Consider the following 15,906-nt stretch of genomic DNA (forward strand, 5'->3'; position numbering starts at 1 on the left):
AAAATGAACAGAATAGGGCAATTATCGAGTGATCCATCCCCTGTTGTCCAGGCCCATCTTCTGGCAGCCAGAGCTTTAGGGAATTCCAGAGTGTGGGGTTCCATCCCTAGCCAAGATGGTCAATAGCCATTGATGAACCTATCCACATTAACTTTCTTCTTTCTTTTTTGTCTTGAGTGCTTTGATATCCGGGCCCAGGAATCAGAATTTTTGTATGCATAAAGAATTCAGGGCTCTGCTGTGGGGTTAGTATGAGAATCCACAAGGCTTGTGAGCATGTCACTCAACATTGTGTGAAAGACAGAGGGAATAAATAAATAAATTCTTTCTCAAGAGACAGACGCTCTATTAGGGTTACTCTCCTTACTGGTTGTACGAATGCAGTAAAATATTATAACCTATTTTATTCAACATCCTACTTCCTTCTGTTAAACAAAACAAATGTAATTATTTTACATTTTGGAAGATCTTACAAATACATGGATACATCGATGATATTTTCATCCTCCGGATGATGACTTAAACTCCCTCATAGATTTCCACCACAACTTCAACAACCATCACCCGTCTATTAAACTCTCTACACCAGCATGAGCTTCCTGAACACCAGAATCTGCTTCAACAATGGAACCCTTCAGACAACTATATACAAGAAACCCAACGGATTATCAGACCTACCTTTATAGATCCAGTAACTATTCCAAAGGCACCAAGAAATCTGTTATCTTCAGTTAGGCACTCAGATACCGCAGAATATGCTCCAAGGAGAAAGTCCTGGATACACACCTTAACAGGCTCAAGACCATTTTCACCAAACAAGGACACTCCACCAGATAAGTAGATCACATCATGGAATACCCTGAGAGAACCTGCTTCAATAGAGAAATAAAGCCCCTTCCAACCACACACTCCTAGTTGTCACCTACCACCTGTCATAAGTAGTTAGTTAAGGGTTAAGGTCTACCTGTAAAGGGTTAACACAGACCTGGTGAAACACCTGACCAAAGGACCAATCAGGGAAGAGAATTTGAAAATCCCAGAGAGCGGGAACTTGGGTCTCTGTGTTCTTTGTTCTGAGTTCTTAGCCGTCTGGACCTACACCAGACCAGACGCTTAACCAAGTCTGCTCATCTTGCTGAACTAATTTCTTCTATTCAAGCTAGTGAGTATTAGAAGTACTGGGTAATTTCATATAAGAATCCTGTGTCTGCAATTCTGTGTGTTTGCATTGATTATTCGTAATTTTGCCTGTATTGTTTGTACTGAGGAAAAGGGAGAAATTTCTCCAGGGATTAATAAGATTAGACCCTATGAATGTCTATCTTGGATTCATAGAGATTGTGTATTTTTTCTCTTCTTTCTTTTATTCTTTTAATAAACTCTTTTAAGTTCAGGACTTGGTTAAGTTCCTTACCTGTGGATTCAGGGGAAGGAAGCTAGGCGCCACTCTGTGGAGACAAGAGTTGTCTCCAAGCAGAGAGAGAGCAGAGGAGGGGGAAGTGGGCTGCTTCCCTGTGTGTAGAGATTCAAGGGATTTGAATCTGGGTTCCCCAGGGGAAGCTTGGGGGACAGGCCGTGCGTCAGACACGTTAACCTGACTGGTGGCAGCGAGAAGGAATCCTACCCTAAGGGTTAGGGTGGGGGGAGAATACCTGCGGGTCCCCTCTTTGAACCCACAAGCTCAAAGTGGGGGTGAGATCCCATGGAATACCCTGAGAGAACCTGCTTCAATAGAGAAATAAAGCCCCTTCCAACCACACACTCCTAGTTGTCACCTACCACCCCACACTGTAATCCATACAGGGTATCATCAAATATCTACAACCCATACTCTATGAGGACACCATCCTGAAAAAAAATTCTTTCCTGAACTCATTGTTCTGGATCAACTCCCTCTCCCGCAAACTCTCCAGGCTCATTGTCAGAAGCAAGCTCGCCATAGACTAGTACACTCCAACCCAAAGCAGCCCCAGACCCTGCCAGAACAACAGATGCAAAACTTGCAGACATGTCTTCACTGCTACAAAGATCACCAGCACCCACAACACACCTTTCAAGATCCATAGGTCCTGCACATCCCTATCACAACATGTGGTGTACCTCATCCATTCCCCCAATAACAACCAAGTGGGTGAAATCCAACAACCACTATGCTCCTGAATGAACTAACACAGGAAAATTATAAAAGACAAAAACATCACATCACTTGTCAGTGAATGCTTTTCACAAATTGAGCACTCTGTATCTGACCTATCAGTCCTCATCCTCAAAGGAAACCTGCACAACACTTTCAAAAGTATCAGAGAGGTAGCCGTGTTAGTCTGGATCTCTTAAAGCAGCAAAGAATCCTGTGGCACCTTATAGACTAACAGTCTGTTAGTCTATAAGGTGCCACAGGATTCTTTGCTACTTTCAAAAGATGAGTATTGGAACTTAAATTCATAGCTTTGCTAGATACTAAAATTCATGGACTGAATAGAGACAATATTACTACAATCTGTAATCCACTAACAACCCCTCCCCCCCCTCCAGTTGCTCCTTTCCATTCCTTTCCTTCCTATGACTGCAGGGTGTTAATGGGCCACTTCACTTTGAATATTCCCTTGGAATATGTACTAATTACTTATGCTTAACAGTCTGTTTAAAATCTTGTATTTAGCAGGGGCACTTTGAGTTAGTTTCTTAGAACTGAAGAAGACCTCTGTGTAAGCTCAAAAGCTCACGAACAGAAGTTGGTCCAATAAAAGATATCTCCTCACCCACCATGTCTCTATAAAATATTACAACCTCTTTAGTCCAACAACATACTGCTTTCTGTTAAACAAAACGTGCAAATATTTTACATTTTGGAAGAGCACATAATGGGGCTCTCACATGTAGTCCATTGTTTAAATGAATGAAGAAGAAATATACTGGTATTAGCTCTACTGGTATCGGGCCTGTGACGGAGCGATTCTGGCGGGACCCAACTGGGAGTGCCAAATCAGGACCAATTGCTTAAACAGGGCAGTTACAGCCCTAGGCTGGGGTTTTTCCACCTCTAAGGCAAACCAAACCAGCCAGACAAAAAGGACTTTGGTCTCACCCCACTGGCTAACCACAAGTCACACAAGCAATTTCCTTAGACACTCCAGTCTCCCAGTATCACCACCAGTGCACTCGTCCTGGGGATGAATGGTTATGAAAACCAACACCCCAATAAAAGAAAAAGGTTCCCTCAATCCCAAAGGACCAAGCCCCAGACCCAGGTCAATATACACCTCAGATCTTACCCACAAATCACGCTGTTGCCAATCCTTTAGAATCTAAAATCTAAAGGTTTATTTACAAAGGGAAAAAGGTAGAGAAGAGAGGTAGAATTGGTTAAATGGAATCAATTACATACAGTAATGGCAAAGTTCTTAGTTCAGGCTTGCAGCAGTGATGGAGTAAACTGCAGGTTCAAATTGAGTCTCTGGAATACATCCCCCCCCGGGATGGGTCGTTCAGTCCCCTGTGTAAAGCTTCAGTTTGTAGCAAAGTCCCTCCAGAGGTCAGAAGCAGGATTGAAGACAAGATGGAGATGAGGCATTAGCCTTATATAGACTTTTCCAGGTGTAAGAATCCCTTTGTCCTCACGGTGGAAACTTACAGCAAAAATATGGAGTCTGGAGTCACATGGGCCAGTCCCTGCATACTTTGCTGAGTCACAAGGCGTGTCTGCCTTCTCTCCATGGGTCAGTTGTGCAGCTGATGGCCCTTTAATGGGCCATCAAGCCAGCTATGCCGGGCTAACATCAGCTTTGTCTGGGACACTTCCCAGAGGCAGAGCATAATACAAAATATAGACATTACAGAGCCAATACTTATAACTTCAACTACAAAATGATACACAGACATACAGACAGCATAATCATAACCAGCAACCCAGAACCTGGTCTTAGACACCTTATATGACCCCCTTTACTTAGGATTTGGTGCCACTACAGGACCTTGGTTGCAACCCATGTTCTATATGGTCCCCATTTATATCAATAACGTCACAGGGCCAAATGATACTCTCATTTACACTCATGCAGTCATGTGCAGGTATTGCATCTTGTGTATAATTTAAGATGGTATGAGATTGGCCTGGTAATGGTCGTTGATGTTATAAAAATCATGGCCCCTAAAATTAGAAGAAATAGACTAGACAAAAGACAGAGTCTTAGTATTTACAGCTGAAGACACAGGCTGTTTCTAGATCACTGATAATTGGAAGATGTAGGAGCAGTGATTGGAAGTGCTTCAGAGGGCACAGCTTGGTGGATTTTTTTTTTATAGAAGTGATGGATTTTTTTTTCAGTTTCCATTGAGGGTTATTCAGAGGGGAAACCTATTTGTGGATTTTCCATTTCCTTAAGAAAAAAAATGGCTTTGAAAAAATATGTAAAATAAGATCTGTGGATATCCGTCAATAATTCATCTTTGGCTAGGATACCAGTGGCAGATCCTCAGCAGATGTAGCATACCTCCATTTAAATTAGTGGGGCTATGAAATTTTTATACCCTATAAGGGATTAACTTCCAAAGTTTAATTTATTATCTACTTTATTGTCTTCCTAGCTTGTTTATTACATAAAAAAATCCTGCCTGTAGTGTGAACATCAGAGAGATTTTATTGAATCTATCCCACCTGACCCTTTCAGGTCTGGAAGAAGAACTCTGTAGCTCAAAAGCTTGTCTCTTTTATCATCAGAAGTTGGTCCAGTAAAAGATATTGCCTAACCCACCATGTCTCTTTACGATACTGGGACCGACATGACTACAGCAAACTGCAAAGTCATTTTTATTCTACAGTTTGCAGAATGAGACCTAGATAATTTATTAAGTGAAAATATTTTCTTTTAAAATGATTAATCTATATGACCTTTTAGTGGAAACATGGTGGAGTTGCGGTGGTGGTAGCTATGGTAGGAAATGTTACCGAGTGGGGAGGCATAACTTCTGAGACAAAATAATTTAGTTTTGCTTGAAAACGCTTTAGATTACAGTGGCTCAGAAGAAGATAGAGAAAAATGATTAACTGTGATTCTCGGACATATTTTTACTTGGTAAAAAATGAAAGTAATGTCAAGGAAGGATGTTAACAAAAAAAAGGCAATTTCAAGGCATTGGCGTATGAATGTATCTCATTAACGTAAGTAAAAATAATCAATAGAAAATTCCAGGCAATATTCTCTGCTAATAAAAATGTGAGCAAATCGATTGTCTTCAGTGAAGTTTTGCTCATCTCTGCCATCAGAGAATTTGCCCTATGTTTGTATATTTGTCTTACAATAAGAGTTTCATGACTGCTAAAGTATCTGGTGTAGAATAAACAAACAAGTGGCATTTCCAGTTTATTGCAAATTCAAGCAGACAGTATAAATCGTGAAAGAGTGCTACTTGGGGAAAGACTGTGCATTATGTATTTTATTCCTATAGATTATCTGATTGTCACTTGATTTGTTTCTATTAATCCAATATTGTAAAGAGCCTTTAGGCTCAAATTGATATGAATGTTATAAATTAACAGTAGTCCACATTCTAGTAAACTGTGACTGTTTGCCTGAACTAATTTCATCAATCTAATTTTGGAAGGAAAGTATCAGCATGGTGAAGGAAGAGTCATTAAATTAAGCCAGAATTACAGCCAGAAGTATACTAATAAGAGTAAAACAGTAAAGCAACGTGGATAATATTATGCAAATTAATATAATGAAAATATGGCTGTATTCTTACTAGTGCCAATAGATGTTCAGTACAATTTTCTGTGCGTAGTTTGGCACAGTTGAAATAGTAACTGATGAGTAAATGTTTTGATTTATCCTTAGTACAGATTACCATCATTGTTTAGAAAGTAAGCACAGTTAAGGAGGTGGATGCATGAAAACTACAATACATATTTTCCATTTGCCTAAAATTTATAATCCTATTGCTTATCAAGATTAACATATCAGACCTGGATTTTTTTCCGAGCCACCTACTGGAGTTAGGTGACTTTCAATGGGAACTGGGTACTTAACTCCATTAGGTACCTTCTGAAAATGCCATCCTTAATCAGTATGAGGGTAACATTTTTCAGTTTCCTGTCTGTACTAAAACAATTTCTGGTATTTGCATATCAAACAGAGTAATAGAAATTAGAGAGGAAAAAAAGACTTTTTAAGATAAACTTCATATTAACATTTCAATAGGAAAATTGTCATGTGTAGAGGGCTACATTCTTCCCTACATAGGTATGTATCCATATACAGGCAATCTCATAGAGCTGGAAGGGACCCTAAAAGGTCATCAAGTCCAGCCTCCTGCAAGTCCAAGTACAGATTTTTGCCCTAGATCCCTAAGTGGCTCCCTCAAGGATGGAACTTACAACTCTGAATTTAGCAGGCCTATGCTCAAACCACTGAGCTATCCCTCCCCCTAACTTACACCTCTCTCACACCATACACTTAATGCTGTTTCACAACTGAGACTAAAATTGGTGAAATTCATTCCAGTGCAGAGAGACCAAGCAAAGGTTTTTGTTGTTGTCCCTCCTAAGGTCCTGATTCTGCCTCTATTTTGAATCAGCAGACTGCTGTCATCTATTTTAGGTATTTATTCAGCACCTGTTACCATAGTATCAGAGTGCCTCACAAACTTTATCCTCCCAATACCCCACTCAGGGAGGGAAGTTCTGTTTGTCCCCATTTTATAGATGGAAAAGTGAGGCAAAGAGAGGCTATGTGACTTGCCGAAGGTCACACAGGAAGTCTGTGGAGGTGGAGGAACTTGAACCCACTTCTCTTAAGTCTTAGGCTAATGCTCTAACCACTAGATAAATCTTTTTGTCTCTTCTGCTACATCACTGCAAAGCACCATTAGTCCTGCTGCTTTTTTTTTTTAACTGGGACTTTCATTCTACTTTCACTTAAGTATCCCTATACACTTATACACTAAGTACACTTCACTGCTATGCTGTGCTGTACTGTATCCAAGTTCACTTCACTTATATCAGTGAACTTTGATGTTTTTGTTGAGATATATAGCAAAGATGAAAATAGCCAACTACAGTGGTGGCCAAATTCCATAATTATCCCTGTTAATTTTTGGAGAGAGTTTTTTCAAAATTTTCTGGATATTCCAGGGCGTTGAATCAATACAGCCTTCATTTTGTAGAAAATGATGTCTAAAGTTGGATCCTTTTTTACATTATATATCTAGACTTGAATGTGTAATTTGTCGGTTTAATTGTGAGATCATATTAGTCATGATTAAGGCTCAATGTTTGCATTGGAGTTCACAGAAATCACAGATTTTGTGACTTTCCATGACCTCCATGCAGGGGTGAAAGTAATATAAAATTCTTACTTGTACGGGAGCCCAGAGTGGGAAAAGCCCTCTGGTGGAAGGGGTGAGACTGGGGGGTCAGCATCCCCCAGGCAGCCCATTCGCGCTGCCTGGTCTGTGCCACCCGGGGCTCTGCCAGTGATTTAAAAGGGCCTGAGGCTCTGGCCGCTGCTGCAGTAGCAGCGGCCCCTTTTAAATCGACGGCCCTGGGGCAGCTGCCCCTTTAACATCGTTGCCTCTTTTGCTCCCTCCCTCCGCCCCCGTGTCGGCAGCCCTGCCGGTAAAGTCTCACTTTTACCCCTGCTTCCGTGACTTCTGCAGCGGCTTGTGTGACTGGCCTGGGGGCCACCTTTGCCAGTCACACCAGCTGCTGATGGGGCAGCCTTGCCCCCGCGCCCTGGAGTTTGGGTGTGGGGAGATTCAGGGCTGGGGTTGGGGTGCAGGACAGTGCTTACCTGGGGGGGCTCCATGGAAGGGCAACAGGAAGTCTTCTCCCTCAGCTCTTAGCTCCATGTGCTGCCTCTGCCCACAGGCACGTCCCCCGCAGCTCCCATTGGCTCCAGTTCCCAGACAATGAGAGCTGCAAAACTGGGGCTTTGGATGGAGCAGAGGCAGCACATGGATCTCCGGAGCTGGCTAGGGAGCCTTCCCCAGCCCCGCTAACCCTCCCTTACAGCACCCCTCGTGCCCCCCGGGTCCTGTCCCTTCCCCAACCATCCACAGCACCTGTCTGGGCCATCCCCTGCAACACCCGCGGCACCCCTAGGGCCATCCCTCCAAGCTGCACCCTCCCCAAGTTTTAGTTAGGGGAATATAGTAAAAGTCACGGGCAAGGAATTTTTGTTTACAGCCCGTGACCTGTCCATGACTTTTACTAAAAATACCCATGACTAAAATTTATCTTTAGTTATGAAAGTAATATCTTCCCTTAAATACAACATGTAGGAAAATGTCAATAATTTGTAACAAGAAACTTATATTTTGTCTCTTTAGTAATGTTTTCTCTCTTTTAATTTTTTAAACAGTCACACTATTTGAGGATTAAATAATATAATCATTCAAATAAGTTATGATGCAGTTAAACTAAAGTTGCACTCACTTCGGCAACATTTAGGTAAGGATGAACAGTTTTTGAATAAATTTTCCAACATACAGTATTAGGAAGAAGCAAACTTTTCTTCAGTGTCAGAAATGCATGTGTATAAAAGGTGCCCTAACAGAGTAGACCATATAGATCTATCTAGTATGTTATCATGGGCTCAGGCAACATATTATGTGTCCTGTGTCCTCCTTTTTCAATCTGTAGTTTATTATTCAACATATCATACAGGAAAATATGGGGAAATCCTTCCTTTGTTCCATAGGTACTTTATGCACTGGAGCCTGAGGAACAATATTCCTTGTAGCTTTGTAATCTAGCTACTGTAGCTGTAAATGTCATTCTTGCTCATATCAATATCTCATCCCTTTCTGAATCTTGCAAAATAATTTGCTTCCATAATTTTCTGCTTTAATTAAAACCATAGTTGAAGTTGATTGTGCAGTGTATTGATTTTTAAAAAAAATCTTGTTAAGAACATAAGAAATTGCATAGCGGATCAAACCAACAGTGCATTTTGTCAAATGTCTGTCTCTGACAGTGGCCACTATCAGGTATTTCAAACATGCAAGAAACACAGCAGTAGCTAATTATGGAATAAGATGCCCAGAAGGAAAGTTTCTTCCTAATCCTATTACTTACAGGTTGGTTTGTGCCCTGAAGTATGAGAGTTTATATTTTTTCAAAAACTTTATTTTCTTTTTTTTACAATTGCAACTCTGAATGTTCCTGTTATCCATATAAATATACAATGTCAAAGTGTTGCCTTCTAATTGCATTTCCTCATTCTTATAATAAGGATTAGGGGAAATGGGAATGGCTGGGGTTTCACAAACCCATTCATTATTTTATTATACCTCTATCATGATTAATTTCCCTTCTTCTCTTTTCCTGTCTAATTTTTTTTTCCTCCTGCTGTTTGTATGCTCTTATCCTCTCTTCTCTTCCTTCTCCTGCTTCTTCTAGTTATTTATTTTACTCAAATTAAAGAAGCACCCACGTGTCCCTAAATGCTGGTCAAACATTTCCCTTCTCTGGACCTATTTTGTTTCACACGTGCCAATTTTAGATGAAGTAAACAATACTGAATACAATATTGAAGGTGAAAACACAATATACTGATTATTATACTACATTATGCAATTGTATGGATTGTACTCTAATCCTGTGAATATATCCAAACATCCTACTCCCCTTTGCAACTGCTACTTTACAGTGAGAAGCAGCAAAGAATCCTGTGGCACCTTATAGACTAACAGATGTTTTGCAGCATGAGCTTTCGTGGGTGAATACCCACTTCTTCGGATGCAAGCAGTGAGAAGATGCCTTCATTAAGATATTAAATATTTACAATATCTTAATATCTTAATGAATACAATATCTTAATGAATACAATATTCATTAAGATATTTACAATATTCTTCGATTTTTTTTTCCTGAAATGGCCTAGCTAATTCAGAATCCATGGGCATATATGAAACCATCAGTGCATATGAAATCTTTTAATTATTTCTCCATTAGGAGTTACATTGCTGTTAAATTCATCATATTTCATCAGTTACCATGTAGTTTACTAGCAATGTTTAATTACGCCCAAGGTTGCCGATCCCTGAGCTAGCTAGTTATTCCCCACTTTGTAATTGTGCTATTTTGATCCCATTATCACCATTTAACCACAATCAGTTTAGTCCCTGTTGGACATCTCTCAATATTCCAAACCCCATTCACGCAGAGAGGACCCAGAAGTTGGGTATTCCTAAAATGGCTAAATGGATTTTGTTGAAAATATATAACTTTAGGAGAAAACACAAGAGCTTGATTACTGCCAATGTAGTGCCATAATCTGACACCTTTACTCATACTGATAGCATCTTACTAACAAGTCATATATTTGACTTCAACAGGGAAGGTAATGCTGTATGGGCCTGATTTTCATTAACATTAATGCACCTTTAGACCATTCCTACATTCACTTTAAGATGCCATGAAATCCCAGAGCACTGTAGGTGGCATCAGTGTAAATGAGAATCAGGCCCAGTGCACATTAGGAAGGATATGAGAATTTGGCCTATAAGGATTATGTATCCATAAAGTGCTGAGCACCCAAGCTGCCCCACCTGGCTTATGCAGGGCAGGTGCAGAGACCCTGTGCTGCTTTATCAAGGACCCCCTGTGCACTCTAATGAGGCCACTGTGTGATTTTGCCACTGCCAAAATTATTGTGTGATCTTGTGCAAATTACTAATGGCTAGATTCTGACTCATTCTATATGTCTACATAATGGAATAACAGGAAGTAATAATCCCCCCTTACATCTATAAACAGGCTACATAATACTAAATATTAAGAATATTGTGCACATATATAACTTCAATCAGATGGACTATAATGCACTTGTATTACTTTTGTTGGTGCAGGTATCTACAATATTAACTATAATTCATACTTTGACCTTGCTGATTAAGCCTCTATACCAGGGATCGGCAACCTTTCAGAAGTGGTGTGCCAAATCTTCATTTATTCACTCTAATTTAAGGTTTCACATGCCAGTAATACATTTTAACATTTTTAGAAGATCTCTCTCTATAAGTCTATAATATATAACTAAACTATTGTTGTATGTAAAGTAAATACGGCTTTTAAAATGTTTAAAGAAGCTTCATTTAAAATTAAATTAAAATGCAGAGCCCCCCCCCCGGATGGTGGCCAGGACCCAGGCAGTGTGAGTGCCACTGAAAATCAGCTTGTGTGCCGCCTTCGGCACCCGTGCCATAGGTTACCTACCCCAGCTCTATACAGACATAGTGATCTTATGTACTGTAATTTATATCTATATCTTTTAATACCTTGGTAAACCTATTTTAACGAGACAGCTTACTGCTTACTTTCAACCACCCTTCTTGTATATTAAGATAACATTTCAAATATTAAATTGTAAATTATTTAAGATTAGATTAGCTTCACTCTTACTCAGCCATGAAAGGAAGGAGAAGTAAGTTGCCTCCATTCTAGTTCATGCCACCACTCAAGTTTGCTCAGATTGTCATTCTGGCCATGGAGAAGTGAGCAGAGACTACTCACTAGGGTGACGAGACAGCAAATGTGAAAAATTGGGACGGGGGTGAGGGGTAATAGGAGCCTCTGTAAGAAAAAGACCCAAAAATCGTGATTGTCCCTATAAAATCGGGACATCTGGTCAGCCTACTGTTCACTCACTGCTGCCCACTCTGAGCAAGAGGACAGAGAAGGGAATAGGAATTGCCATGCTGCACCTCCTTCCCCTCATCACTAGCCAGCATAGCTGACTTGGGTGCCCAATATGGCATGTGAGCTGCTCCATGAAAAAGGGAGATAGTAAATTACTTTGCTTAGAGCCAGAGGGAAGCATGGAAGGAGTTCTGACTCTGAGTCACAGTTTTCTGGTCTGCGCCAGGAGGTGAGTAGCTACTCACTGCCACTTACAGCAAATTGTAAAGTTGCAATTGACTGTCAGAGTATATAAGAAAGTTTGTATATAGGCATATTTTTAGTCCAAATATAGAAGGTCACTTGATAAAACTGAAAATTTTAAAAAAATTAGTAATAGTGAAGTTTAAAGGCAGTTCAAGCTGAACAAATAGTGTTGTGGCATTCTGTACTATAACCCTTAATTATTTAAAGCAATATGTTTTCACAGTTAAGTCACTCAAAAACCTGCAACATATCTATATTATAGAAGTCAGAGCCAAACTGAAGGTAAACCTTAGAAAAGAAATCAATACCTGTCAAAACAGTTGTGATATTTAATGTCATGTTTGACTGAATAACATTGGAGCCTAACAAATGTAACTGTAGGTTGTTATGTAATAGACACTGTGAAGGTGTGTACTACCCCTTTACAGGACAGGCTGGAGCCTACAGCTGGGACAACCTGGGATTTAATCAAGGGGACCCTGTCCTCTCCTGGAGGCGGGGTTGTATAAGCAGGAAGAGGAAACTGAACAAGGAGGCTTAGATGTAGAAGCTCTGCAGGCTGCAGTGGTGGCTGTTTCTCTCAGATTCCAGGAGACCAGCCCTACCAGACTGAGACTTGGTGTTATGCACTTTAAGTTTGGGAGCTCTGAACCAGGGTCAAGAGCAAGGATGTTTTGAATTGTTTTTATAGTTGCGCCTGTGCAGAAGCCTTATTAAAACAGGGACATACTATTTTCTTGATGTGTGTTGTCTACTCTTTGCCCTAGGCTGTTAAAGCAAACTGTTTGCTGCCCAGCCAGGGGAAATTAAGGTGGGGGAACACCTGCAGTCCTTCACGGAGCTGGAAGGGGACACAGTGTCTATCCACACCCTTACACATTTGCTGTGGTAAACTGACATCACTGCTCCTTGGATTCTCTCACCCTTTACAAAATATCCTGTATATGAAGAAGAAAGGAAAAATATGGATATTTTATTGAAAAATAATGTCTTTTCTTTTCACAAATTGGCAGTGAAAAGACCATGAATTTTCTCAGCTGAGTCACTGCTTGGAATTATTTACCAAATACTTTAGTCTGTAATTTGTTGAGTGTTTTAGAGTACAAATTCAAGTTGTTGTTAGGCATGCAAATTACATGGCAGGTATCTTCTCCCTGATTGGATGCCAGTACTTCTTAGAATCAGTTTGCAGGGTAAATTCTCACAGCTGACCATTGAAAGTCATTTTTCGCCAACTATCTGCAGTATTTCCTTAAGGCCTCAATTCAGGAAATCACCTGAGTATGTTCTTAAGTCCATCTCTATGCAGGTCAGCACTTCAGTATTGACTTCTGTAGGACTTAAACACTTGCTAAAAATTTAGTATGTGCTTAAGTGCTGCCCTGAGTGGGGGTGCTTTTCTGAACTGGAGCTTGAAATTGGATCTTTTAGTTACATACACTTCCATGCTACTCCTGCTCTCTGCCTTGGAGCCCCTAGCCATCTGCTCCCAGGTGCCTCCTGCTTGCTGTGCAGAGCAGGGATGGGGGGAAGAACACAGATGTCAGAGTGTCCCCCTCCCACCACTCCTGTACCCCATCTCCACAGAGTGGGGGGAGGGGGACATGACAGAGCTCAGGACAGAACTCAGGATGGAGGGAGCTTGCTGGCAGCTGTTGCTGTGTCTGAATAAACAGGCTTCAGACTGCTGAGTGCACTAGGATTTGGGGGGCGCCATTTTCTTCAGCAGCGACCGTGGCGGACGGATCTTCGGCTGCCCTGGTTGCCGCCGGCATTTAGACAGAGGGAGCTGGGGCAGAGGAGCGCAGGGAGGGCCGCCTGAAGCAAGTAAGGAGGGGCAGCACGCAGGGGAACTCCCCGCCCCAGCTCACCCCTGCCTTGCCTCCTCCCTGAGCATGCCATGGCTGCTTCATTTCTCCCGCCTCCCAGGCTTGCGGCACCAATCAGCTTAGGCGCTGCAAGCCTGGGAGGTGGGAGAAGTGAAGTAGCGACAGCGTGCTCGGGGTGGAGGCGGAGCAGGGGTGAGCTGGGGCAGGGGGGTGCCTCAGGGAGAAGGGTGGGGAGCTGCCATGGGAGTGGGACCTCAGGGTGGGAGCACGGTGGGGGGGAGGGCGCAAGGTGGAAGTTTCGCCTAGGGTGCGAAACATCCTTGCACCGGTCCTGCTTAAAAGGGAAGTGTACTTAAAGGGGCAGCATGTGTCTGTCTCTGTCTCTCTCACACACCCACTCAACTACCAACACACACTTGTATTATTATTATTATTATTGTTGTCGTTGTTGTTACTTGATACTTCTTTCAAAGTGTGTCATTTTAGTTTTTTGACTGATCTATGTATTTCATAATTGTAATTTATCTCTTGCACTTAAATTTAATTCTTTGTTCATTGTTTAGTGAGTTCTAAAATGCCTAACCTCTCCTGGCTGGAGTAATTATCCCTATGGTAACTTTTAAAAAATATATATATTATATCTGGGTTTTTTGTTTCTCCTGGTGGCACACATCTGCACATTACCTCGATATGGTGCACCTAACAAAATTCATTTCACACATGGATGGAAAACATACAGGGAACACTGGATGACCCTTTTTCCTTTGCAAACCTAAGTCCTGCCCCAATGGGGTAATCAGCCGGGAGCTCTGTGCTTCTCAGGTTGGTGGTGTTTTAATGTGATTTTTGTCTGGCATATTTTTCTGCAAGAAGTCATATTTGTGCCCATAGTGTCACAGAGATCTTTACAGACACTGCCAGTACTGCAGGGAATAACCTCATCACTTTTTCTGTATTCTTTGAATTCTTATGTCTCTTTTTATTAAAAAGAAGGGTCCTAGGATCTATGATAATACAAATGATCAATAAAAAGGCTTCCATTGAATTGAATACAGGATCCGCTGTGCCAGCACATCTTTTGGAAGACAACTCAAGTGCATCTTCAATTATAAGGATCTACAAACAGGCACCAAGATCTTGGTTTACAAAGCAGTTGTCATCCCCCCTTCCCTATGAGTGTGAGACCTGAGTAACCTACAAATGACATTTCAAGCAGCTGGAGTGGTTCCAGCAGTTCTGCCTCAGGAGGATTCTCAGGATCAGCTGGGGAGACCAGCACACTAACATCAGCATTCTCTTTGTGACCAACATCAGCAGTATAGAAGCACAGGTAATTTCAAAGATGTACTGCAAGTACATCTTAAAAAGGGAGGCATCAACCCAACAAACTGGGAGGACTTGGCATGGAACAGAACACAGTGGCTCCACACCATACACCAAGCCACAGCTCACTTTGAGAACAGACGTGCTCATGAGACAGAAAAGGGACAAAGGAGGAAAGAAAGGGCACAACACTCCAGAGAACAACGTCTCCTCCAAGATTACACCTGTCATTTCTGTGGGAAAATCTGCAGAGCAAGAATTGGGCTCCTCAGCCATTAAAAACTCACCAATGAAGCCCTTTGACAGAGAGACATCATCCTCTCATCGAGGGATAGCCAAAGAAGTTTATTTCTATTTCCTCACATTCAAGCACAATGCTCTCTGGTGGCTTTGATGTTCTGCGTTTTTTGTTTGTTTTGTTTTTACCCTCTATCCCTTTCTTTGCTTTATACTTCTATCCTGTTTGCCACTGAATATGATAGAATTAATGGTGTCCATTTCCTCTGTGCCCCAACACACTTTTTTTTTCAGTTTTCCTTTTCCCACTGTAACTTTTAAAATGATGATTATATTGATGAAAAAATGTGAAGACGTGAAAACGTTGCCTTTTGGATGGGAAATGACTGCATTTTTTCATGAAACTTTTTTTGCCCATCTCTAATAACTATATGCATCTGCTACAAGATGAATAGCTGAGTCAGAAACAGCCTTTGTGTCTGTTCAGCCCGGGAGATTAGCATTACTTACATGGGTTAGTGCCTATGGGGGTTCCTTATTTCGGGATTGGGCCTATGGCAGAAAGAAGATCTTAGGTCACTTTAGAAAGCAGTGCTTACAATGGCATTGGAATACATTTTCTGTTTCTCTTTA

At 41.3% G+C, this 15,906-nt stretch overlaps 1 protein-coding gene across 12 annotated transcripts in view; it reads left to right on the forward strand.

The window, feature by feature from the left end:
* The window catches only part of CSMD1 (CUB and Sushi multiple domains 1), a 1,616,238-nt gene that overhangs the window by 538,095 nt on the left and 1,062,237 nt on the right, over positions 1-15,906 (forward strand). Inside the window, exon 1 of one of the 12 annotated variants that reach the window (XM_039529056.1) lies at positions 8,357-8,446. The exons of the other annotated variants lie outside the window; for them this stretch is intronic. The gene's annotated coding sequence lies outside the window, so the exon portion shown is untranslated. Of the gene's footprint in view, positions 1-8,356; positions 8,447-15,906 lie in introns of those variants that run through there. 12 annotated transcript variants of the gene reach the window in all.

Source organism: Mauremys reevesii, linkage group 3 (genome assembly GCF_016161935.1).
Source record: "Mauremys reevesii isolate NIE-2019 linkage group 3, ASM1616193v1, whole genome shotgun sequence".
Lineage (NCBI taxonomy): Eukaryota > Metazoa > Chordata > Testudines > Geoemydidae > Mauremys > Mauremys reevesii.